The sequence below is a fragment of the Anopheles arabiensis genome, chromosome 3 (assembly GCF_016920715.1).
Source record: "Anopheles arabiensis isolate DONGOLA chromosome 3, AaraD3, whole genome shotgun sequence".
Lineage (NCBI taxonomy): Eukaryota > Metazoa > Arthropoda > Insecta > Diptera > Culicidae > Anopheles > Anopheles arabiensis.
Genome location: NC_053518.1, coordinates 68,498,329 through 68,525,458, shown reverse-complemented (window position 1 = coordinate 68,525,458; position 27,130 = coordinate 68,498,329). Strand labels below are relative to the sequence as shown.

The following is a 27,130-nucleotide window of genomic DNA, read 5'->3' as shown; positions in this document are numbered from 1 at the left end:
GGAGCGAACTTTCTGCGCGGTGTTAATCAGTAGAAAGTTGTGATTGGTCTATGGAAGCATGGTTTTAATTGATGCTGAGAATGATATTTATATTATTTATTTTTTAAAGACGGAATTGGGTGCCATGAGTTCAAAAGAAAATAACTAGATTTATTGATTGTCTTCATTAAAACTAATCTCTTTCCCTTCATTTTAATCATGTTGCAATCAATATTTTATACAATATCTAATAACAAGCATGTTTGTGTGTTTGGTATTAACTAATCTCTCGCTTAAACTTACACTTAATCTCCTGCGATAGTCCAAACTCTTGCTTGATCGATGGCTTGACCGATGCTGCGCCAGGAGCAACACAAACCCCTTGAACAATAGAAACCAATTTAGCGGGAAGGGTCCAAAAAGCTGCTACGCGACGCAAACATGGGTGCTTTTTTCTACCCATTTGCTGACCTTTGTGTTTGACCAGAGATCCGTAACCGACTTGCATAACAGCTTTTGGGGGGAGCTTAACTTTTTTCTCTCTTCTACTCAGCATACACAGACATACAGCTAATCTTCGCAACTGTAAACGTGTCATGTTTCCAAGCGTCACAATAGAGCAGCAGTGAGTATCAACTGCAAACAAAAAAGTGTGTGTGTGCATGTAAAATGTATGCGGCTATGGTGAATTTTTGGGAGCCGGGGCCGGGAGACACCAAAGCCGGTGGAGCCTGTGGGCAAGTTAATGATGGACGGTTTGATCTCAAGACCAAATTTAGTGTGCTTTTTCTCTCTTCCTCTGTAGGCCACCAAACCGAACCAGTCGGGGCCGTGTAGGTTAATCACCATTATGGGCGACGAAAGCATAATTAGAATATGAATAATGAACACGTTAATTTGAAATTTATTCAAACTAACACCGTGTTCGCGGTGTGCACCAGCTAATGGGTAAATCGGCTCTTCTTTTTTATTGTTTCGGGGACGTTTGCCGGCAGCATCACTCATTTCGTTATATTGAGGACTTTAGTCAGCACCTGTTTACGAGAGGGTGAATGTTTTGTTGATGGTTTGGCGAAATGGTTTTTGGTCCACGAAAAAAATAAGCTTTTGCAGTGCGACTGACCGGTACTTTGCATCGGAGACCGCTTCTGTAAAGCTTGGTAGGTCATTGCCGTGGAGAGTGGATAGCACAATTTGAAGATTAAACGATTAACCTATAAACTGATGGACTAGATTGAGAGTTCAAAGGGGGCTTTTTTAAATCGTTGTAATATCAAAAGAAGTTATTTTTGAAAAAGAGGCAAATGTTCTAAGAACGTTTGTGGTCCAAATGTAACAAATAAATAACTTCAGACATTGCACAACTTTGCGTTGAAAGGCAGAGTCCGTCCAATGTTATAGATTACAGTCATATGCTTTTGTTTAGTACAGTTTGTCTGTATGATACACAATAGATGTTTATCACGGATGTACTGTAAGTTACATTCATAACGATCCTCAAGTATTCTGCCTCAAGTGAATTAACCACCTTGTTTTGATTTCTTCGGAATACTCTTTTCGTTTTCGGTTATGTTTGTACGTCTTCTGTGGTGTTCATATCTTGTGTTACTTTTCATTTTAAATTAAGAATAGTTTTCTATGTTTAGTTTTGGTCTAAAATACCTCAGAATAGTGTACGTATTATTGAAGTTTATTTGATTGTTTTTCAATAATCTTTACAATTTTTAGTTGCACTTAGAAGGAACACATATTAATTTTAATAAATTTAAATGTAAAAGTCGCATGTTACGATTTTTCAGCTCAAAACCCTAAAAAACTGTAACTCTAGTTAATGATTTCAGCTCATAATGTACCTTGCATGTTTGCGTGTAATACAAATTTGGAGATTGTTTTAGTTCGCCACAATCAAATTTTTACACTTCTCACTAACGCTTTTCCGATGAGTCTCACTATTGGGAAATGGTACTACTATTCCGGCATGTTTAATCAATCTGCCAATACATATCGTGTTATCGGCATGGAATACTTTATGATATTATAGCCCAATCATCCTATCTTTTTGCCATACTGACTTCCCAAAGAGTCAGAGACCACTCCATGACGAGGAAACAGTTATCAATTGACTCGGTTAGCTTTTGGTTTTACAACCAATTCCTTTCGAACCCTTTTACTCCAAATGCAAACTGCATCACGATATCGCTCTAACGATTGAATTACACCGAACGACCATGACCATGAGCTAGCGGATTTTTCTAGCGTCAGACACTGAACTCAACATTCCACCATCATCCTCCGAACCGGTCAGAGAGCCCCAAAACAGACGAAAGAAAAAAAACGACGAAACCAAACCGAGAGCACTAATCTAGATTACATGATTTTATTTGTGTTGGCAGCAATGAGTTTGCTGAATTCTCGCTCGACACCGAGCATACAGCAATTTAGCTGGCTGTGTATGTGTTTCGAAAAACCACTGCACCATCGATGTTTCCGTCTGTTCGGGCTCAACCATCGCTGCCCATTCGGATCATGTTGTAGTGATAAAAATCTACAACTCTTCTGTCAGTGCAAACGCTGAGATGAGATGTATCCTGAACTGCAAACTGCATCCCATCGATGACGGTGGGAAGTCTGTAAGTCTGTATCTGTCAATGTTAGGTACGATTGCATTGCAAGTTTGTTTGCTGTTTCACTAGCGATGCTACACCTTTAAGATTGTAGGTGTTTCGTACGTACGGAATCTCGATGGTAGACAACCAAGCTTAACAACAATCGAACATAATTGTCAATTAGTGCGCATGTCAGCAGATGGCATTACGACGCTGAGCCGGAAGAGCGTGTATGTGTTTCTTAATAATAATGAGCCATCCTTCCACCCCTTCCCGTTTGACAGCTTGTTGGGGCGAAATTTCTTCATTAATTTTATCGTTTTCATTTCACCCACCCGACCAAGGGCGGACGGCCGGTGACTATCAAAACTGACAGCCCCGCTACGCAACGAGACGAGTATTGATCGTGGCTCATCATTTGTATAGCAACAAATGGTTCTCTTTTCCCCGTCGCCTCCGCCGACCTGGATGGAAAAAATACTCGATTACTTGCGCGAGCTCCAATTACACGGCAACGGAACGCGATCGGGCCCGCCGATAATGTCAACCGTAGGAACATGCAGCCGTGCTAGTAAAGCCCGTGTTCGTTAGCCGTCGAGCTGAAGGGATATCTATGACCCGGTGTGCCAAGCGAGAAGATGAAGCATCGGAGATTAATTCCGTACCGCAGCGATACCGAAGCGGCACCAGCGGCCCCGGTAACGAACACCACTACGAGCGGTGCCTCAAGCATCAATCTGCTACCACCGGCACCGGTGAGATTATCGACAAATGATGAACCCGGTGAGCTTGTGAGCTATTGCACTTGGAAGTATGTAATAGATGACGTTGGAGTTGTTGTTTGGTTTGGTGAGTGCCTATTTACTGTAGCATTTCCCAAGTTGCCATTGCCAAATGTTGCAATGGGGAAAGCTTGTTCATCGTTCCGTGGATTAATTTTAGTCTCGTCACACGGGCAAGTAATTTAGCAGGACATTTTTGTGCTGGAAGAGGTTTTTGAAAGGTTGTGCACTGATAGCGTGATAAAGTATGCTAAAAATTGAAACAAATATCCTAAAGGGATAATTTCACTAGTAACCGCAGTGCAGATTACTTCCATTACTTTCCTGTTGAACTTCTAGCTAGATGTTGCTGGGTGCCACACCATATTAGTTTTCCAGTAACTTTTACATGACGTGAATGTGAGTTTCAAAATATTTTGAGGTACTAGGAGACTTCTAAAAGCAGCTTAATGCACTTTGATATGATAATTTTTTCTCAAACAGTTCAGTTTTGCCCATCACATCTTGACAGGTTTTACTAATCTGTAATCTACGTATCGTGTTTTCAAGGTGTTTTGTCTCTAAACTGCTGCAAATATTTGATGTTACGACTTTGAATACTGTAATTTCTCCTTCAAGCTCGTAGCATCTATTCAACTTCTTCCAAGTGAAACCTCCTCTAATCCGACAGTTCCGTAATCTTGCAGATTAGAGCTTGTTGGCTGTATTGATTTTATTGATCTTTGCAAATTGATGTGAAATAAACCACGACTCTTGAAATGTTCATTTTACCGGTAATTTTTTTTCTAGAAATTGATTCAGTGTCAAAAGTGTGGTCCTTCAAGTTGGCGTTTTAGATGACTAAGAGTTGCCTAAACGTGGTTGCGGAAATTCACTCAATCGTGTTTGGGATATTACAAGTCGTGTTCGACCTCACAAACTATCGCAATATAATTTTAGTGTCATTGAAAAGAAGTGCCAAAGAATGTTCAAAATCCCTAGAACCCGACATCAATTCTGAAAAATTGCAGTTCTTTAAACGTTAATGTTCATTACGTCCGTAGTTTTATGGTTTTATGATCTGAAATTGAAGTACTCCATCTTTCAAAATTCCTAGAATATACTGACACGACCACCACGTTATGCACTTGAATCCTAAACCATTTCTCGGACCCGGTAGTATTCCTCTTACGGTAAACGGCCTTAAATTTTCCACTGGAAAACAACTTTCCCACACATTTGTGCCAACTCCATATCCTTTTTCCAAGCAGCCGAGATTGCTCCCTGTTCGACACCGATCCACCAGCTACTGCAGAATGCCCTGATTGACAGTGGACAGTAATTTATGCGCATGAATCTCGGCCCAGTCCCATCACGTACGAAAATGCTCCTTTCCTTCTAGCGCCCGTTCAACACGGCCGCCCGATAATGCTTCCCCAAAAAGCCAGACAAAGTTCGGTGATTGTGCACTCAGTGCACGAACGAACGAACGAACGATGCTTCTTCCTGCAGTGAGACCACCAGACCACCGGGGGGCCAGTTTTAATACGCTGCCGACCCAGAGAAGCACTTGAACTATTTAACAGTTTTCTGAAATTAATTTCTGACCCATCCGTGCGCGGTGTGGCTGCGGGACCGGCCCCGGTCACTGGTCAGACACTGGCAGTGTATGTGGTTGTGTGTGCTGAAGAGATTTTGAATTTCAAATTCATCACCGTTAGCCCAATGTACCGGTAGAGCATTAGAGGGACAGAGAGAGAGAAAGCGCGTATCCCGGGGGTAAGTGTGTTTGTTTTGTGCACATTGCACGCGAGCACCGGCCCGACCATTAGGTCATTATCATCGAAATGTGTATTTTGAGCTGTGTTTGACTTTTTTCTTTCATTCTTCCTGCTCCATCATTTAACAGGAGAGAGAGAGGTACACAGGAAGGGGATACGGGATTATACGCACATCTTCGCCCGCCCGGTGGGAGATAATCCGCCATGTGAAGCTGACACTTGGCGTTTACGGTGTTACAAGTGCTAGGCGCCCCGAGACCCTTCCAATCGACACTTTACAGGTGCATAGTGGTAAAAATGTGATGTCTGGTTAAAAATAGTATTTAGTTTCGTCATAAATGTTTTAGACTTAATATCATAAAATGCAAGAAATAATATTTTCATGTTTATTTTTATTCCTTCAAATATTTGAATATCACGCTATGTTATAATCAGCAATCTGTATAAAATGGGATTTTCAATTGCCATGTCTGACTTTTTTTTTAAGTTTGTTCTCATATTTTGTTCAACCACATACAATCCATTATTATTTTCATCTCAAATTTGGTATTTGTATTTGTTTAGAAAATTATATCTTCTTGAAAAGGATATTAATTGGATGTTGTGTATTTTCTATTTCATTGTTTTTGAAATCGTATCTAGTTTTTAAGAGCTTTTTATGTTCTGTTATCGTTTTAGTTTAATCTTTGTGTATTTATTACTCTAATTAATGTATATTACGATACTAGCAAACTGTTTTCTATGTATTATATTTAAAATTTAAAATTAAGCTTTAGCTTAAGACTTTCTATATATCTTCAAGTTTAAGCCATTTTCAACTGCTATTCGTTGCTTGTTGCAATTGTGTTGTGTTGTGGGTTATTTATGTTTTATTTTAACATATTTTCTGTTTATTTTAATATTCTCTTAAGACATGGGTACATCGTCCGTACTCGCTAGTGTATTTTAGATTTTCACTAGCTTATCTGGCGGCGGCTGACCGAAGCATGTAGCCAAATAATTTGGAGCTGGTTCAGAAAATATGTTATTTTTTAATGTGTTTTACTTAAACTGGACTGGAAAAGCTGTGTATATGATAGATAAATATATTGTGCAAGTATTTCAGCCATTTTCACATAAAAAAGGTAGAGAAACTACTTAAATTTGAGATCCGGCACGACCATTCCCTCGATGACCAAAAAAAGCTTCCACCAGCCACCGGCAGATGCGCTAGTGAAAATTTAAATTACATTAGCGAGTACGATCAATGTAGCCCGGCCTTTATATTTGATTCTATTTTTGTATATTCTGTTATTTCTTGGTAGTTTATGCATTAATTCTGAATATCGAATGCTTTACTTATTTCACCTTTTCTTATTGTTCATCATCTTTACCACCTGTACTTTCCCACTGTTCTCCACATCTACCCATCCACGTAGCACCAGTGAGAAAAGTAAACTAAAACGATCACACCCTAATCCGTTCAGTGGGAAACTGGGATGGTATGGTTTCGTCTTTCCCTAAAAAAAGGGCAAAAATCACAGCTAACAGCATAAAAAAAATTATTTGTTATGCCATTGCTCATTTCGTTTATTTGCCAACAGCAGAAAAAACCCCGCTCTATTGTTTCCTACTACGGTTGGTCGGATTGGACCATCAGAATGTTCAGAATGTTGTTTCGCCATGCTGGAACGCCATGTTTACGCTCGCCGTAATCGCCCATTGAGCATCACACGCACCGGGCTTTGCCTTTTTTCCGTGTTTTTCGGTCCATTTGCCACTGGGTGGCTGCACTTAGCGAGGCACTGAAATAAATAACACCATTAATGACACCACCTGCTCTGCTGACGTTTGTTTTTTTTTTGAGTGGACGAAAATCTTGCTTTACCCTTAACACACTGTAATCAGTCGCTTGGATGAAATGGTTTCTGCCTTTCCCATTGGGAATTGGAAAACGCGTATCGACTCTGGACCAAATGATGCAAACAGTGCCGGTGCATCATCATTTCCGGTTTCACTGGAACGCATCTATCTGCTGCTGGTGCTGCTGCTCCCCTTTCTGGAAGAGCTGGTCCACCGTTTCTAATCCCTAATTTATGGCCCCGGCAGAGGCAAACACGCGATCGCTCTAAATGCAGTGGATGAATTTAAAAGGTTGACAGTTTATTTTTTCCTACTCGTTATCGTTACTGCTGCGTTGTTGTTGTTGTTGCTTGTGCACCAAAACGCACATCTTTGCCAATCTCCAGACCATCTTGGACTCCAATCGTGTGTCCACACCCACACGCACACGCAAGAATAAAGGAACGGAAGGAAACCGAGGCGAGCGAGAAGAGAAAGACACATTTGTAAAACGGATTGTTTATTGGCCTTTATTGGTGATGATGTTGACGCTCCCACCGCGCAAACGGGAAAGAACTGTATCGCGCGATGTTCGACATGCTATCGGGCGTGTTTGGGAATAAATTTTCAAACTTTAGTAGTGCATGCCCCTTGTGCAGTGTGTGTGTGGACGATAAACGCATGAGTTATGGAATGCAAGAGTCTTGCAGTCTCTCGGAGTGGATGTTTGGCTTTTGTTGTGCTCTGCCTAATGAGCAGAAAAGGGAAGGCTGCAGGTGGGAAAGGCAGCTGTAAATTAATGTATTCAAGCACGGTTGGGGGTGTTCGAAAGGAGTGTGTGTGAGAGAGAGTTTACAAGTTAATAATACAATCATGACCTTGTAAACGGTAGCGGCGGCTAACTGGGCCTCGGCATTTGGCTCGGTGATTTATATCCTGCTGGGGTTTTGGGGGATTTTAAAAGGGAATACTAATGTCAAACAGTTTTGTTACATATTTGCTTCACTTGTCTCCCTTTAAATCTAACCAACTCTATCGAACGGGCTTTCAAAATAAAAAGGGATGGACGTTTCTTAAGGCAGCGGTAACAACAACACGAAGAAAAGTTTTCAATCCCTCTTCTCTCCAACCGATCTACATTTAACAAACGGACTCATCACATCACACGTCACTCTCGTTCTTTTTTTTTTCGTTCTTTACCTTTTTCCCTCAGGAGGAGATTTGCCCTTTCTTACTTCTACAGCACACAGGGTTTGAAATATTAAAAAATTGCAAACAAACCGTTCGGGCATGTAGCTGGAATATTAAAAACGCAACCAAACCGAAACCTCCTCACAAACACACCTTCCAGCCATCCATTCCCAACTGGGTGGGGAAAATGGCAAAAAATGTGTCACTCTCTTCCGTCACCTTAAAGTGACATTCGACAAGGAAAAAGGAAGACTGTGGGGGGTTTCTTTTCCCTACCTTTATCCTGTGCAGCAGTGGCAAGTGACAATGTACCACTTGCAAGGGAAGAAAACTCTGTCCCAGACAAAGCAACAACAACAACAACGAAAATGTAAAACCCCCCAAAGGCAGAATACAGTGCGGAAGCACTCCCACTACCACCACTACCACCTGGCGGGATGAAAATTCTACTGACATCAGGAAAATTAAAATTGCACCCAATTTCGCCCGACTGGATCGCTGCTTTTGGTGTTATTATTTTGTCATGATGCATTTTTTTTTGTGTGCAACCCCGCACCCTTTCTTGCTGCGGGTCCACTCGCCCCTCCTGGTTTGGTATTAATGCTCTAGATAAAGTCGGGCCCCAGTTGGTTAATTGGGTACCGGCGTGTGTTAGTTTGCATTAATACAACAATGCGGTATTCGTTGTCATGGTAGAACCTTGTTTTTCACGTCGGTTGTTTGGGTGCTGGGGAGCATAGAAAATATTAACAAAACATAACGCCATCTGGTACGAGTGGTGCATTTTTCCCTGTCGAAGCAAAGAGTATAGAAACCCATTTGGACTGTAGCCATATGTTACTTTAATGTTTGTTATTTGCTAAGAGATGAGGAATATGTAGGGACATTGTCGATTGTTTGCGAAATTGACACATTATTAATTGCATGCTTGGTAATTAGAAAATTGTCTTTAAAATTAACTGTAAGGTAGCATAATTGCTTTTGTTTAGCACTGTTTGGTTTAAAGTCAAACACCTAAATTGCATAATAATTGCGATTTTTAATTACTTTTGGGAGTGGGCTAGCATTTTTTTGTATTAACTGTGTTGCTGTGACTTCTTGAAATCGAAACGTACTTTGTTTTCTGGTAATGGTTTGTTTGTCTTTTATGAGTATTCAATCAATACCTTTCTGCCCCATTTATACATCGTTCATCAGATTGTTTTAAGAAACGTTTATGGACAGGTCTGTCCAAAGTTCAATTTTAAAATAAATTAAATACATTTAGGATGAAATTTATGGTAGAAGCAAGGGTTTTAACGTATACTCTACCGGATACCTGCCTATACAGGCTTTCGGGACTTGTAAGTACTGACCAATAGCCTTTCTAGCCGATTACTTTGCAGTGCGTAGTAGTGTTTTTTTTAAGTTTCTTAAGAACAGTATATTATAACAACTATTGAAGATTTTGAAATATGCAAATTCTTATAATTTTTTTATATTCTTTTCTTTTTAATCTTCTTCTTAATTTTATTCTTCTTCTTTTCTGCTTCTTTATCTTCTTCTTCTTCATCTTCTTTTTCGTCTTATTGTTGTTGCTGTTGTTGTTTTTTTCTTCTTAGTTTTCTTTTCATCTCTTTCGTCATTTTCTTTCTTTTTTTCTTATGATTATTTTTCTTATTGTTATTCGTCTAATTTCGGATAACAACCTTAGCCTGTGTAAGACATTCTAAGCCACTAATAAACTTGGCTATCTATGATTTGTCTGTGTACTCTTACAGTCGTTGCCGCCATAGAGGCAAACATTGATGCGCTCCGTCAAAAATTGATGCCCTAGAGAAGCGGTTTTCAAACCGGTGGGGAATACCCACCCAGAGGGGGGGGGGGGAATTTTTATCCAAATTTTGCTTGCCATCATGAGTTGCCATGCTATCCCCCCACTCATGAACTTGTGATGGGGGAAGAAGTCCTACATGCACTCTACACGGGAGGAAAAGCTTCAAAAAGGTTGGAAACCACTGCCTAAGAGACAAAAATTATGACACGCTGTCAAAAATTGGTTCCTTAGCGACAAAAATAGGTGAGTTAGTGAGTCAAAATTAAGCAGTAATGACTGTATCAAGATTGCTAGTCCAGCGTACAGATGACTTTAACCACATCAATGTTGTGCCAAAAACATACCTAAACATTGTCCAACACGCTTTTTTACTAGATTACATGTACATATTTCGAAATCTTCATTCATCACGATTAAAATAAGTGTTAAATTTAAGGAAAAAATAGAATATCACTTGAAATCTGATCGAGGTTTACCAATCGCTAGATAAAATATCTCTATTCGTTAAGTGTTATCAGACTATTGCGCTAAAAATGCGCTTAAAACTTTCTAACAAAGGCCGCTACCTTTCACCACTTGAAATTACGGTAAAGCTATCCAAAAAATAAAATAATGATACACATACATTTGAATACCAAAACTTTCAAACATTCTCCAAAAATGAACATGGGCATTGTTGTTCGAACCTTACAGGACCCATCATTCCATCAACCCATTTTAACATACGCTTGCTTGCCTGCTATCAAAAAAACATTGAAAACATGGCCCCGTGCAATTTATTTGCATATGATTAACGGGACGCAGTTCCCGCAGAAACGACCCTGGGCCACCTCTTTTATCAATTTGTTATTCCATAACCCGCACTGTGCGAATTTAAATGTTTAAATTAAATGTCCCCTCACCTCATCGCGCCGTGAAACAAAGGCCGGGCAGGAAGATCGATGTAGGGCGGAACGGCAGCATCGATCTACCGGCGCACCTCTCGCGTGAGAATATCCTTTGGTACCCAAAAACAAAAAAAAATATAACAACATGCTCCACCGAAGCATAAGACTATGTGTTTAACGCGCTTGGAGGGCAGAATGATACGGGGCAGAAGGTTAAAGAGGGGTGGTGGGAATGGACGACGAAAAACCGAAGGAACATTGGGTGCATAATTGACGAGCCGGAAGTTGGTTGGTATAAAATGTGAATTTCGTGTCGCACCAGCATCATGAAATGGCGCTGCTCAACGAGCCGTACGATTGCCAATTCACGCGTGTGTGTGTGTGTGTGTGTGTGTGTGTAAAGGTTGCAATAATTTTTGCATAAAATCCTTCCCCCACTCGTCCCCACGATTTCTCCCAGGTTTAATAGGAATATATCACCATCAGGCGCCGACTGCTACCGTTTTCGGGTCAATTTTTCGCATAATGCGTCCGCGTGTGCACGCAAAAAAAGGTCAGATGTGACCATCGTGCTACCTGCTGGCTGTTACAGCGACGAAAAAAGGGCCCCAGGTGAGCGCAGGTGACGTCATGGCAGGGGAGAAGGACAGTGCGGGGAAGAGTTATGCCACCGCCCTCGACCTCGAACATGATACGATGTTGGTGCGTTGTGCTGCGTTTATGTTTGCGTTTTGGGCGACACAGCCCGGTGCTTGGATCACCAATGGCGGAAGTAACCCCGCCGTGCTTGTTTGTCCTCCTCCCCCATCCCCTCCACCTTTCCCGGTGCGTGTTTTGTGGCACTTGTGGCTTACCGCGCTCGACTTTTCGTGCAGCCCGTTAAACGGAGCTGTCAATTATGAAATCATTTTGTGCGAAACCCTCTCACCTTCCAAGACTCGGCGGCTTGGCGGAAACGTGCATCCGGGGGCACCGCGGGCTTTCCGTGTGCGGATGAGGCAAGGATGGACGGTTATGAAAATGACACACTGCCGGTTAGGTTAGCTCGGATAGGAGCGTGCGCGCCCGCGTTAAAGAGTTATGTTTCGTTTACACCTTTTTTTGTGTGCCTCGGGCGCCCTGTTCCGGGCGTGACCCTGCGGGCTTTGCGGGGTTGCTGAAACAGTTACCTTTTTGTTGCTGGTTGTTTGTTGCGTTTTGCGACTCAACGAGTGTCGTAAACGTACGAGATTAGAGTGTTAAAGTTGTTATCAAATGTATGTGCGTTGTGGTTGCTAAAATTAAAACGTTATTTAACATTTTAATACCGCAATATAAACAGTGATTTGTTCTTAAATTAGGAAACGATTTTTCTTCTTCTTCTTCTTTGGCTCAACAACCGTTGTCGGTCAAGGCCTGCCTGTACCACTAGTGGGCTTTGGCTTTCAGTGACTAATTGATTTCCCCCCATAGCAGGATAGTCAATCCTACGTATGGCGGCACGGTCTATTTGGGGATCGAACCCATGACGGGCATATTGTTAAGTCGTACGAGTTGACGACTGTACTACGAGACCGGCTATGAGGAATCGATTTTTATAATATTTTAATAGCTGGTTTTGGTTGCTCAATTGATTGGTATAACTGACTTGTTTAATTATGATACAATATCATCTTAATGACATAATATATTTTATATCAGGGATCTCCATATTACGGCCAGTGGGCCACATGCAGCTCTTGAGAGCTTATTATGATCATTCCTTTCCAGAGCAATAGGCTAAAATTTACAAAAAAGTTTAATATAACTAAAGCTATGTTTACTTACTTGTGGAAATACTATTCTCAGAGGGTTTGGTGCAAAAAATCTCGTTTTTACGCTTGCTTACTCAAAAACTATCTTTTTTCCCAAATTTCCAAAAGTTGTATGATTGTGCTACCTCTAAGCATCTATTTATATGTGAGTATAAGCGTTCGTCACATTATCTAAATAGTTGTTTGTTTTACAAAGTATCCTCTTCCTATATATGGTCGTTTAAATCGTGAACCATAAACATGATGTACCAATCTCCATATAATAGAAAGTGGATCTGCTATATGGACAATAAGGTGTAAAACAAAATTCCCAAACGACTCTGGGACGATTAATGTATATTTATGGCACTTACTGTGGTAACAAATCAAACGCTTCATGCTAAGGCGTTCCTGAATTGGAGACAATTGCTTGATAGCATTGACAATTGCTCAAGGTGAATGGCCCAATCATCCATCTGAGAATTTGGTAGATGCTTCATAGATATAAGCTTTGTTGATAACGAAGGAAGCATTTGCTGGAGGTAGATTTTTGGGGGAATAAACTGGTTCATGACTTTACAAAAAAAAAAAAAAAAAAAAAAAAACAGCAGAAACTCGCAACATCCAAACGAAAGTAATTTGATTTCATTGATGACTCCTCAAGAAACAAATACATAATTGAATAATCAAAGCATATTAATAGTGTTTTCTAGCATCTTTGCATGCTAAAACCGTGTATCAAATTATTCAAATCAATCTATAAACGCTCATAAATAAAATGGGCTGCCTGCTGAATAGTCTGTGATGACTTGTGATCGATCGTAAAACTAAAGCGTCGTGAAAGTTGCGCGAACCCGGGACAGTTTAGTTTTTTGTCGGCGAGCTGTGTAGCTAACCAGAAGAAAACAAAAGTCCCTGCCTGGTAGGCCATTATAGTGCGGAATTGGTTGCATGGAATGTTTTACGAGCCTTTTATTTTTTGCCTGCCTTAACGGGGCTGAATTCATAAATAATAGATTGATCCTTTATTCGAACCGCAACATTGAGGCTTTTATCTGGAAAACGGGCCGAATAACACAAAAAAGAGCGACACACAAACAGCACCAAAGGTGAAGTGTTCAAAAAGGGTCAACTGGCCAGCGCGGAAGGTGCGAAGCGGAACCAATTTTTTTTGCGGCCCGTCCCAAACGGCTACCACTGCTGTGCCGATCGGAATTCCATTTGCAACCTTTTACCCGGCGTTTCTCATGTCGGTGGCTCATTTGGGAGAGAAATTAAGCACCTCCCGTAGCATGATGGAGTGGTGGCCATTGTTGGTTGGTATAATAAAGGAATGAGACGCAAAACACCGTGGGGAAAAAAGGTAAACAAACCGTCTCCTCCAGTCTGAATAAAGCAACCTAATCAGATGGTAAAGAGGGGCAGCAGCTCCTTGGGCTGCTCGGGCGCTTTGAAACGCCAGCGTCCCTTCCACCCAATCAATAACCTCAACCGAATCCAGCGTGTGCGAGCATTATTGTTTCACCCATGGCTCTAATTAATTAGATCTTTCTCCCCGGTACCGGGATCGTGTGATTTGTGTAAAACTTTTCCTCCGCCTCGAATGAAATAATTTCCGTCCAATGAATTCGCTACCAAGGAGAAGCGAACGATGCCGATCAACGGCAGCTGATTCCGTTGATGAGGTCGTTATTATTCATTTTGGAATAAATCTATGAGTCGCGTTTTGTGGCATACGGGGTGAATTGTTTTATTTTCATCCCGAAGTTTTGTATGGCCCAGAGACTGGTGAATTGATTTCTCCCATGAATTTATGTTTCCGAACTGTGCGAGCATAGATTCGGGGAGTTCGATATTCAAATCACGTTCGCTTTTCATTTGCAACCTGTGTGATGGGTTGGAGGCGCACAGGTGGATTGTGAGCACAATGACCAAGCTGATGGTTTGGGGGTAGCTAAAATCCTGACTGAGCTTCAAATTGATTTGCTTTATACTGATGAAAGCATGAGGATGTCTTAGATTTTGGTCTAGGGCTATTACTCTGTTTAAAAAGCTACGTGATAAGATTTTGATAATAATTACTAGTTTACTAAATAGATTACTACGCTAGCTCTTTATGTGATATTAAAAGATACTTGCCATTTTATAAAAAAAAACAATGATAATTGATTAATAATGATTTTGACAATAATTACTAGTTTACTAAATAGATTACTAAGCTAGATATTTATGTGGTATTGAAAGATACTTGCCATTTTATTTTAAAAACAATGATAATTCTTCATCACATTTTATAAAATAACATTGATATTCACATTTTCGAACTCGCAATTTTGTAGATATCCCTTCAACACTCTCACTCAATCTCAAAGTGATGTCACTGTGGAGAGAAGATGTCAGAAAATGTCAAAAATAACCAATGGTTATAACATGAATAGCTCAATTTTGAAATAAAATAACAAACAAATCTATAGTGAAATGATGGCATGCTGGTCCATCTTACAACATTGTTTTCATCGTCTTTTTTAGGCGATTATCAAGTATAATGGTAATGAGCATTGATTTGTCTTCGTTTTTGCTTCAAAATAGGCAAGTGCTAACGCTTCAATCCTTTGAATTATGGTCTTGCTTGCCTTTTATACGCTTTCTTGATATCAGATATCCGAGTACACCAGGTAGTGCAATGAATCGAAGCACATGCCTGTGTAGAGATGGAATGGTATCGAGTCCTTTCCAGATCGTCATTCCGTGCGTAGGATTCTAGTAATCGTGAAGTTGCATCAATAATAGCTAGCTATAAATGACGGGGGGTATTTAAAGGGTATTTAAATGCAAGAACAATATTGCTAGTATGTAATATTTTGGTAATTATTTTTGATTGAAAATGCTTCTTAAAAGTTTCTTTAAGGCACAATAAGTATTAAATATAATTGCGCACAAGGTTTATATAAAGATATGTACATATTAACTCATAAATGTTAATTGGAGAACCTTCTTACAATCTGTGACATCAATCTAAAATAAAGCAAACAAAAAGCTAAATGCAAATGCGAAACCGATATCAAAGGCTTCGTAATCAACTCTCGCCCTATGCATCATCAAATTGAAACATCATCCAAGGACTTCTTCAAATAAACACTAACGTCGCCAGTTCCTTCCCCACGCCCTGTCACCTTTTATATGACTTCCGCCTTTTTGGTGGATTACTGTTCACGCAGAACCACCTCCATGTGCCCCATCAAACCCCACAGTTGCACAGTTGTTGTGTTGGACATGAATAAATTAATCGGTTTTATCTGGGCTGTGTAAGTGTAACCGGCAGACCGATCTGTAGCCCCAACCGTAACCACCAGTAAGTGTTATGTTATTCCAGGTTGAAATAATGTTTAGCATTCGGGGGTAGATTTTCTGTGATTTCACCATCGAAAAGGGGTTTGTGAAGTGGAGCAAGGGGTCAGAAAGCGCTTCGTACAAATTCGCAATTTGTCCACCCCGTCACTATACTCGATGTGGACGAGCTGGTAGAGTTGTGGAACTCGTGTACGTAGTGCTTCCTGCAAAACCTATTTCATTCGCAGGGATTATTACTTCCAGCGAACCACCGATATTGCAGTAAAGGCGGCAGCAGCAGCAGCATGATGATGCGATGGTTTATACGGTGGGGAATATCCCAAGCGACAAAATCGACATGCTTTCTCGCTCTCTCAGGTTTACTGATCTATTGGGTAGAATGAGAAAGCATGTCGATTTTGTTACTTGGGTATCGGTGCACTTGTACTTGGAGTGGTCGTATGCGTTATTGGAGCGCGTCTTTCCGGTTTGCGCTTGAGTGTGTATTATTAAATTACTGGTCGGTAAATCATGAATTTTCGATGAAACCAAAACCCCCTTTTTTGATGCTGTGGAGTGCTGTGTGTTTCGACGTTTGGAACCCTTTTGGCAGTGGTGGTAATGTTTGAAGTCGTACGTGATTGGTCATATTCTATTAGAACTGGTTCGGGTGGAGGGCTTGCTGGAATGTTAAAGCTGAAGATGTGTCTGAAGATAGTGTAACAAGCAAGTTGATATGAGTTAGAGCGCGAAGCGAATTACACCACCAACAGTCCAACATCTCATTTAAATCGCATAAATTCAGCTTAAACTTGAGTGCAAATATGAAAAGCATATTTACACTGGACTTCTCTGCTCATGTCTGCATACGGAACAGTCTAATGTACATTTCCACATTTAGATATTCCCTCGTTTGCTTTAACTGAAGCTCCCTACCTCCAACTATTTCAGAACCTTTTCCGAGCTTCAACATTATCCAGGGAGCTCCAGAGCGCCCTGAAAAAGGGAAAGTTTCCATCGACCTCCGGAAAACGGTGCAGAACAGCTCCCAGTGGTTTAATGGAGGGACCCATTACATTCGGCATTCGGGGTGGGTCGCTATGCGAAGCGAAAAGCACGATTGTAATCGAGGCAAAAACCCAACATAATTTATGCTCAACGCTCCTTTCCCGTTCGGAGGGAAAGGAATCTAATCGGCAAACGAGCACATGAGCGACATTGGCCAGTGTGGGGTTGTGGAGCTGTGGAACCGAGACGTAGCAAACTAATGCGTCTGCCCAGAATATCCTTTCCTTCCTAGGGGAGATGTCAAGGGGTCTAGGCACACAGGCCTAGACACACATACACCATTCAACACCGAATAGCTCGTAATGTTTCGGGACATTCAGCTCGGATCTTCCGCCTCGTTGCAGTGACAGCTCTCCGCTACACTGCCTGCGTGGATACTTCCGGGTGGTTTTGCTTTTGTCCGGGGATTATTTGGGACCAGCGCACCAGTTTTCCCTTGGCTTTGGGTGGTACATTGATTATTTGTTTATCGTGCGTGTGTGTGTGTGTACTTGGTCGCGCGGTGTACATGCTATTGTAGCTTTTCTGGTGTCGAATGTTCGGTGGAATGTCCCAACCATTTTGTGTGATGGTGTCCCGGCCGATGTGTAATCAGTGCGCGTTATTCGATTTGCCCGCATTTGATGGCGATGGTACCGGTGGCTTTTGGTTGGTGATGGTGGTGGCTTTTGTGTGCACGATGATGATTGCCCCGTTATTGTTCGTCACCATTGGAGAGCACTGGTGATCATGAAAAAATAATTACCATCCGTTATTGGATTATTTAACGCGTAATAAGTAGTTGGGGGGAAATGGGAAAATAACTCATCGACACAGGAAACAATTGTGTTGGGTGTGAAGAAGGAGGAGTGCAACTGTTGTTTTGGAGGGTAAAACTGTACTACAATACAATTTTGTATTGTTCCTGTGAATCGGCCAGACGGCATTGGTTGTGTAAAGCTGTGATAATCATGAATAATGTTGAATATATCATAGTAACAAATTATAAGGATATGTTGGTTATAGTACTGTACGCATTAAGATGTCATGGTGTTTACTTCAAATGAATGCTTTAGATCTTGGATCGAACTTTAGAGAATTGCTGTGAAATTGAAATATTTGTAGAAGACTGTACTTCGTATGGCGCTATTAGTAATCTATTTTGATGGCCTAAATCCTCTGTTCTAATGACTTTTGTTCCAACAAAATATATTACAGGGGTTTCCGAGTCAATTTCCAAAGTCTACAATATTTGTCAATACTTGCGAGATTTTTTTCCAACAGCTGTCAAATATTTTATTTGCATCACAATAATGTTTCAGTCCTTTTACATGATGTTGAATACGTCTCAAGCTGGATTGAGTTTTACAGATCTTTGTGATGTGTTGAGAATCATATGTAAGAACTGATCTTTTATTATCATACATATGCATCATTTGAAAGCTGTTGAAAAACATATTGGGGGCGGTGAATAGTGAATAGGAACATCTTTCAGTGAAGAATAAGAACATCTTTCTACAATTGAATGTGTGGCTCAATCAAGTTCATCAAGTGATTATTCAGCATTCCTAAAAGCGCATATATTATGCGCATGACTCTTAATTCTGATCCAAAGTAGTAGCATCACATACATAAAACAAAGAATTATAAATCTCTAGGACTTTCATTACATCTGGCAGGTTTGATCTTAACTATCCCAAATAGTTTAACCACCTTACAGTATACAGGAAGACTTTATATAATAATCGTGCTTGAGCTTGATAACATGTCCACTAACACTACTTCTATTATAGGTGCTTTAACGAAAACAACTACTAACTGGAAAAATGTTGATTAAATGACAATGAAATACTGTGTACATCTTCCTACTTTCCGATTAATAGCAAGCTATCCCAGAAGAATGCTTGAATACAACTCAATACATTAAGTCCTTAAAATCGGACAGAACTGGAAAAAATAACTTAATCATTAGTTTGATAATGTCTCAAAACGTTTTTCGTTAGGGCCATGCTTCATAATAGAGAGATTGTGAATGTTCTGTGTCATATAAACGGAAAAATTGGTTTAAAACAGACAACACAGAAACATGTTTTAAAGTGCTAAAGATATGCGGGCATACACTTTAATTCCCGTTCGTCATCATTATCTGGAATTGAAAAGACGAATTCATTGCGCGCCCTTAAATGCCGAAGTATTCAATGTTTTCAGACAACCGTTTAAATTCAATTATTACTTCATTTTGAGAGCAATATAATGACTTTATCTATGATATTTGTCAATGTAGCTGCAGGGTTTTGCTACAATAACTTCATCAACATCGTACGATATGTTTTTTAAAGAACATTTTTACCCAGACTTCACTTATTTACAGTTCAATTTCATCGAAATTATGAATAATAATCAAGTTTACCTCTTTATTACGGTACAAAGCAAACCCGCTTCGTTTGTTGAGGGCACATAAAAGGGTTACAGTTCATGCTGTAGTTGCTTGTTTGGCTTTCTGTTGATCAATTCCCTTTTATTTTTTCATGCACCCTGCGATGATACGATACCGCTACGACCTCCGAATGTTTGTCACCAACCCACCACCGCCACACAACTGTACTGATGGCTTCACTGACTTTTCATTTCACGTTTTATGCTCTGTGGTCCGTGATTTTTTCTCTGTTATCTCCGCAAAACGTTACATCTCGGTACGTCGCCCGTTTTTTTATTCTGTTTCACTGTTGTCAAGAATGGTGGTTGAACAGCGCAAAAAAACTGCCTTTTTCATCATAATGTCAATGCGGGAATGAATCGAATAGGATGAAAGCGTCCTTCGTTACCTTTTTTTTTGTTCTACTCTCTCTCTCTCTTTCTCTCCTGCTTTGTGCTGTTTGGTTACATTGTTCGGAGCTTTCGGTTTGGTTTTGATCTAGTTTATGCTTGGGTTGTTTGCAATTTATCTGTCTGGTTTGTCAACAGCTAGCTTACACGTCTTTCTTTTTTGTTGCTGTGTGTTTCAGTTTTCTGCTTCGAAATTTGTTCTCTCGTGATGATTTGTGAATCGCATCGCAGAAAAAAATCATTTTCCTATTTTAAGCGGAACATTTGGTGCATTGCTTTTTCTTGCTGTAGTTTTGAAGCATGGTGAAGTAAATTTGGTTTGGCTGAGATCAAACTTGATATTTACTTTCGGTATGGGGCTCCCATTTTTTGTTGTTTACCCAGTGTAACAGCGCTACACTTTTGTTGGGTTAATGCGATTATTTGTTTTTTTTTGAGTAAAATTAAAACTTCAAATGAATGGCAATCTTTCATTGCAGCCCTGTGTGCGCTTTAATTTAAGCGTGTGTCAGATGTCGCGTTAGTTTTTTTTTGTTAAATAACGCCTGGATTTATTTATTTATTTAGGTTTACGTTATCTGGCAAATTACTGCCTACATAACAAATACAATTTTACAATTAAACATCTAAATCGAATTCGAACATATCTTTGACACATTAATGCTCATGCTGACAAAAAAACAACAATTTACCGTGCAAATGAAAAATAAATGAGAAAAAAAATTAACGAATTTGCATTAATAAAAATGCATTGTGGTAACATTTATTTATTGCCAAAGCGTTTGGACAAAATATTAAACTTAAGCTGCAGGAACATATTTGTTGAAAGTCTATGAAATAGAATTTAAGCTTAATGGTTATTTGTTGCATACTTTATGTTCATTTCGACTTATTTTTATTACTATTCAAAAGCAATAAAATGAAAATAAAAAACTGATCGTTTTGAATTCAACAAATGTTAATATAACATTTTATAAAATCGGAGCAAGTTATATCAAATTCTTGGTATTATTGGTATTATTTACTTCTTATATCTCTGAAGTACTGAGTAGTATCCGCAGAATCATTAGTTATGGATCGAGGAAATAAATTCATCAGAATTTCCATCTAAGTCTGAGATCTAAGTGTTGCAGTTTTTAAAGCAGATGTCTCGTTTAATATAATGTATTAATCCATTGATGTGTCCGTTAGAATATGTCTTTGTGTATCAGATAATGTTCTTGCGATAGTATTCAATTAATTATGTACATCCATTAAATAGTGAATATCGTTACACCTGTTGAGCCCTTTTACATCCATTTGCCAATTTTCATTTAATGTATCCTATTCCCATCAATCCAGTAAGGATGAGCTTAATGGAAGTAATTTAATTTCGAACCACAACTAGCTGCCACATGCGTGTGGTAAATTTTGAGCACAAACACACGACTGTTTGGTATCTCGGTTTAGCAGGATCATTTCTCTCGCGTGTACACACTCCGAACAAGAGACGGACAATATATTCACCTCCACACTTCTACCCAAACCATTAGCCTGCCCAAGGGGTCAATGTATTCTGCATCAGCCCAAATACGACTTGAATGAGAGGGGGTTACATTTCGGTTTACTCGCCCTTGTCGAACGAATGCGCTATTCCTTAGCGTTCACTATGGAAACGCATCATCCGCTTTGGCTGTGGCTGCTGTCCAGTCCAGTCCCATTTCCAGCAACTAATCAAACCAATCAGCATCATTGGATTCGGATATCTGTTAAAGGCTAGCGGGCTAGATTTGTGGGCCGCAAACGTCAATTGAATTAGCCAAGCACAAACGGTCCGGAAAGGGACGCGCACGATGGAAGGCAAACGTTAGAGGCCGCCCTTCCTGTCGCGAGATTTATTCAATTACCGAGCTCTTGTAACGCACGCGAGCCGGGCACAATAATAATGATGTTGGTCGCTTCAGGCCGCCCACACAAATAGACGTCCCCGGGTCTCCTCTTTCTGCTTCTTCTTCTTCGACCTCCCCTCTCAGGCATGACTAATGGTCGTTAGGACGGTCTCGACGATGCGCTCGATGTGCGGAGGTGTACCGAAGATGCCCAGCGATGACTCGCCCGCCTCGATTTACAGTGAGGTGTTAATCCCGAAAACTATTGCGCATCCGTCTCCGTACACGGGGTTGTATGCGCTATGGCAGCAAACGGCACACGGTTCTAATGTTCCTATGTGCCAACTCTCGTTTGGTCAGTAGAGTTGCAGAAGGCAGCGCTAGCAGTTTGTCTGAAAGGTGAGTGCACGTGCAGGCAGGAGGGGTTGAATTATGAGTTAATTAAATAATCTGAAGCACACTCACTCGCACACATTCGAAGAAAGGCTTGCAATGGTGGAGATTTCGAGCGTGCACAGCACCGCGTAAAGGAGGTTAAATATGATTGATGGCGATTCTATATTTACGCAGACCGGAGTCGTGCGGGTTTGGTGCAGTTTCGGACTTTCGGTGCGCAACGAAACCGCAACCGTCAGCGATGCATTTCGCTTCCACTCGCGATCGGGAAGGAAAGGCGTTCGGTGCGGAGTTTGGTGTGCCAAATCCACCACACAATAAACGTTTTCAGATTCGATACAGCCGACGAGCGGACGCAAACGTACGCCAGGATTCGGGATTAATGCCGTGTTTTCCCACAGCAAACCCGTTGCAAAGGCTAGGAATGCAGAAAGGCTGGCAACGGCTACGTCGAACGAGAGAGAGAGAGAGAGAACCGGCTGGGCAAATGTTTTGACAGATGTCAAGATGCAGAAAATGGGTAGCTTGAGGGGATTACATTAATTGCGATATTTCCCGTCCATTTGGGAAGAATGTGGAACAAATGCACCACATGTTCCTTGTGTGCATGTGTGAGTGCGTGTGTGTGTATTTGCAATTTTGCTTTTTGGTATGGATTTCAACGACGACGATGACGGGCGGACAATGTAGGCCGTTGCACCGGGCAAAACCGACGACGTCTAGTGCCCCCAAAAACTGTGTCCCCCATGTACCTGTAGGTGATCAATCACCTGGAAACAGTAACAGCATTGGTTGCAAATTAAAATCAACAGTACGGCCTGAGAGGGTGTATCGTTTATTTAGGCGCCCTTCGTCCCGAGCACGGACCCACAGGATGAACCCTGGAGCCACATCCGCAGCCACAGGGATTTGATTGATGTTCAACATAACCCTTGTAAACCCTTTTAGTCGGAGAGATTGCCATTTTTTTCTCTCTTACTTCTATGTTTCTGTTGTTTGGTTTAGGTGAACGAATCACGCTAAATCAAACATCATTAGGTGTGCAAATAATGTGAACTGTTTTTGTTGCAGGGTATAACTGTGATATTGTGGTACGTGTAGGTACATTACATCTTAGTGATGGGTAAATTGAAATGTTTTCGGGGTACAAATGAAAGCAAACTTACAAAACTTCAACCCAACATAAATATCTTTGCACAGTTCTATCCACTGACCAGGCAGAGGCTATGAGGTTGATTAAAACTTGACTCTTCTGTTTTTCATTTTCAACCCCTTTTTCATGGTTACATTTGCTGAGGTTAATTAGGGAGGTACATGTACAAGAAGTTGTTACAAATCGAGAACTAGCAGGAACATTCTTTGGTAGTGAACTAGTAAAGGATTGTGGGGTAAAATGGTCCTGCTTTGATACTGGCATAAATGAAGTTGAACGTTGACAGCAGTCCTAGCTGACTTTGGTGACATATTTCTTAAGTAAATTATATGTACAAAAAGGGATAGTATATGCACTGCATGCTAACAAATACCTTAAATACTTGAGAAACAGTTACTAAATTGAAAAGAATAAATATTTAGTAAAAAAAACAGCGTAAAAATGCTAGCACTAGAGAGGTTTTGGCATTGGTTTATTTATTTTAACTGAGCAAAAGTGTTGAAAAATTGAAAAAATTGTTTCCATAATTAAACCATTTTTCAAAAAATCTGCACCTAACAGACTAACTGAAATTGTTTTATATTTTACACGTTAGAAAATCATACAAACACACTTTCTCTCTGTAGTTCTCATTTTCTTATTATCTTTTTCTTTATGCAGCACTACGATTGAGGACGTGTTGTGACATGACCCGGACAACAATAATTTCCAGATATCTCAGGTTCTGGTAGCAGCCTTCCATTGATCAAGACATGTATTTCTTCATCTGGTCCAACCAACAAGCTCACTGAGCTCCTCTGCACCTCATGTCGTACTCAGAGTCGATGTCGAACTTCTTGTTGATGTAGCATAACACTGGCGTTCTTGTAATATGATGCAGCCATCGATCCTGACAGCAATCAAAGATTGTAATGACCAAATTTGAAATTTTATTGTTATTTAGCAATAATTATAAAAGTATCAAAAGTGAAGAAATATTTATTTAATTAATATATTTAACTATTATACCCATTAAACACCGTCTTCCCGTAAATCTACATCAAACGCAAACATTTTGCCTGCTTGTTTTTTGTTACCATGAGCCAGCAATGTTTTGATGTAGTGCTGTAGCGTTCTAGTTTATTCCCGGGCAAAATATAATGAGCACATCTATCTTCACGCTTGCTTACCGGCATTGGGGGAGAGCAAAAACAAGGGGAAAGTAAAACTGTGAGTGTGCAAAAATGTATAATTCGTTTTTCCGCAGAGCTTAGGGATACAGCAGAAACAAGATACAACCGTGCGAAAGAGATAAACGAAATGAAAGCTGGGAGGTTTTTGGGGGGGAGGGGGGAGTATGGTTTCCTCAACCGTCAAATATAATTAAGATGAAAGAACCTCACAGCCTTTGCCAAAGGTGCGGTAAAAATTAAAAACTTCCACCAAGGACCAACGGTGGCGAAAGATTAGAACCTGACGCGCACTGCGTTTACCGTCCAGCGAGCGAGAGCGAAAGGGAGCTTGGATTAGTATCAGAAAAAGGAAGTAGTCTTGGAAGATTCAGCCAGCTAGAAAGTTAAGCAGGATGGGCAAAAGAGGAAGTTAGAAGTAAAAAAAACTCTCCACGAGAGACAAGCTATGAAAGCGATAGCAGCTGATGTAATTAAAAATATGTAAATGAGACTCTATGTTGCGTGAAATCGGGGAAGAAAGTGCGTTTTGTAAGACCGCAAGACGAGCCGGTGTAACGGGTGCGGGCGATACCGCTGCCTGGCCGCTCCGTTTCTTTGCTTCCTCCGTGTGTAAAGGTGTGTTGTCCGTGGTAATGGTGGCGGGTATGATGATGCTGGCTTAATATTAACTCAACTTCATAATCATAGTGCTTTGCTGCGGAAAGCTCGACCCCGAAAACAGACGGACTGGAGCATATCTTGCAGATGAAAATGCTGGTGGTGGTAGTTGTGTATGTGTGTTTTTTTTACATCTTCTTCGTCTCATTCTGCGATTAAATACAATCTGTGCGAGTTGATAGTGAAAATATGGAAATATGACGGTTGCTTCACTGCTGGAGAACACTTTTAATTACAACTTTGATTTCTTTCTTTGCATTTCAGGCGTTTGTTTGTGTTTGTGGTGTGGCTTGTCTATCAAGGCGCTTCTGGCGCATGAGCGATCGTGCAGATGGAAACAGCCGGAAAATATGATTTATTGAAATGAAGCAAGCAACGCTATATGGGCTAATTGTATCAATTTGAGGTGTTCTTAATATATTACGTTGAAGGTTTTATTTATTGGCATTAGTTTAGTTTGTATAAGATGAAAATTGATGCATTTATTGTTGTTGGAATATAGCTTCTTCGTTACAGGTGAGATCTATAAATTATTTTATTATTTTTGGTTTAGACTTTGGATACTAAAGTATCAGTACAGTACATTATGTAGCTTTTTGTAGATGAATTGAATATTTTCCTGTGAAACTAAGTACAGACTTACCTTAAAAACAAGAACAAAAGATCCAATAAATCCACGTTTAATGTTCGGTAATTAAGGCGCGAATTATGAGATTATTTAGACGCGGCATAGTAATTACCTAGTGTAGTTTTACATTTTGATTAATTCCTCGACGCTGTGGCGGTGGTGTTCGGTTGCTTTTTATTGAACGTAGATTTTCATCACGCTGTCGACTGCTTGTGGAAATGGTAAGATACAGTTTTATAATTTAATTTAGTGATCCATCACTTTGAGTACCCTTCTTTTTTCTGTGTTATCTATTCAATAATCCTTTTTCAATACTTTCAGCTCCGTTGGCGCCAATGTGGATCGTGTGGACACATAATCCGGGATAGCAAATGATAAGGAAAAGTCACTTGCTTTGCGTTGCGTACACTCATCGATCATAAGCTTAATTCAGGACAGATAACCATTATCCAATTATTATAACAAAAATAAAAGATTGCTATAATCAGGTTATGTGACAGTACTTAACAGGTTTTTGCAGTTAACCTAAACACGTTGGCAACCTTTCATGATCTGTTTTTGTAATACGGTTTTATGTCATCGGGACACATCGATTCGATAGAGTGCTCAAATGACATTTAAATATTTACGAATCGATTGCATTCACAAAAAAAATGTTTGAAACAAAAAAATCAATTATTTTTATAAAAATCCCTCAAGTTCTACAATTTTGTAAAAAATCATCTCTTACAAACTCCCAAAGACTATGTTCAATGAAAACGTCTGCTTTACCCCTCTTAAATGAAAGTAAAAAAATAATTTCTACCCTACCTTAACTAAAGCAGCAATCCTATACTATCTACTAGAAAGGCATGAAATATGGTCTTATGGTATGCCGTTCCTGCTTGAAGCGGTCGTTCTCCTTCCCGTACGATAACCAAACCGAAACGCTTATTTAAGACCATGCTGAAAAGCATTCACTCACTACGCATTATTGTACTTCCGACGCTGTGCGTTGTGGCACAATGGCGTGGCTACTCCTTCTCCAGGTGCAATCCACAGCGCGATATCTGGCTCACCCGCCTATCGCCAATGATGCACCTCTAAACCTCCCCCCTCTGCTACTCTCCCCCCTTAGGGCATATCGTGTGGGCGTGAATACATTCCATGTAAAACCGCATCGCAACGCCGGCACGACTGTTGTGTCCTCAACGACAACGACCACGGCAGCAACCAAGCCAAAGGGGGCCTGGGAGACGCTTCAGCTTCCTGAAGGCTGCCAATGTTGATTCGCCATTTTGATAACCGCCGAAGACCGAGACGCGCTGTTTTCCAGCGCGGTGCCCATTTTGCGCTTCCGGCACAATTGCTGGATGGTTTTCCGCGTTCCCGGTGCTCGGGCGACGTGAAGTTATCGTCTTGATAACGCAAAATGGTTGTAATGACAAAGCCCTCGGGCT

The 27,130-nt window shown here is 40.5% G+C and overlaps 1 long non-coding RNA gene across 1 annotated transcript in view; it reads left to right on the top strand.

Annotated features, from left to right (window-relative positions):
* The window catches only part of LOC120904472, a 40,294-nt gene extending 13,935 nt beyond the window's left edge, over nt 1-26,359 (top strand). The window contains exons 2-4 of the long non-coding RNA XR_005739765.1: nt 23,895-24,142; nt 25,328-25,912; nt 26,013-26,359. This is a non-coding gene — a long non-coding RNA (uncharacterized LOC120904472). The remainder of the gene's footprint in view (nt 1-23,894; nt 24,143-25,327; nt 25,913-26,012) is intronic.
* The last annotated feature ends 771 nt before the right edge of the window (nt 26,360-27,130 follow it).